This window comes from Galeopterus variegatus, unplaced genomic scaffold (genome assembly GCF_000696425.1).
Source record: "Galeopterus variegatus unplaced genomic scaffold, G_variegatus-3.0.2 Scaffold4328, whole genome shotgun sequence".
Taxonomy (NCBI): Eukaryota; Metazoa; Chordata; class Mammalia; order Dermoptera; family Cynocephalidae; genus Galeopterus; species Galeopterus variegatus.
The window spans coordinates 174,122-174,872 of record NW_007730439.1 but is presented as its reverse complement, the minus strand read 5'-3'; positions in this window follow the sequence as shown (position 1 = coordinate 174,872).

Sequence of the window (751 nt, the reverse complement as noted above, 5' to 3'; positions counted from 1 at the left end):
TCCCGCCGCGGGTTTGGATCCTATATAGGGATGACCGGTGCTCTCACAGCACTCCCTGGCTGAGCACCGTGCAGCCGGTCTCAAAAAATGACAAAAAAAAAAAAATTTGTTTGGATAAATGTTCCTCCATTTGTTTTATGGCATTAGGTCAATTTCTAGAGACATTAAAATAGTTAAAAAGTTTTCACCTGAATTGTTGTTGTGCTGAGGAGAGGATCTATCAAGTTCCCCACACAGTCACTCTGGAACTCCCACCCACATAGCATTTTGAAGAAAAAGAAAAATGTAACATTTTGAAAAGAAAACACTATCAGATATCCAGGCTTATTATAAAACTATAGAAATTAAGATAGTCAGGTACTGGCTAAAATAGAACAGAGATGCTGAATGGATTTTTCAATAGCTTGTGCTGGGTCAATTGATATTTATGTGAAGATGATGTGTCTTTGTCTGTTCTTCACACTGTACACTAAAGCCAATTCCAGATCAACTTAAGATCTAAATGTCAAAGGCAAATCAATAAAGCTATTAAAGTAAAACACAGAAAGATGACTTTATGACCATGGAGTAGGCAAAGGTTTCTTGAAAAAAAAAAAAAAATCTAATAAGTTAGAAAAATACTTACGAAATAGGACATTAAAAGTAAGAGTGTCTACTCTTCAAAAAACACCATTGAAAGAATAGAAACATGGGCCGACCTCATGGCTCACTCAGGAGAGTGCAGCACTGGGAGCGCAGCAGCACTCCCGCC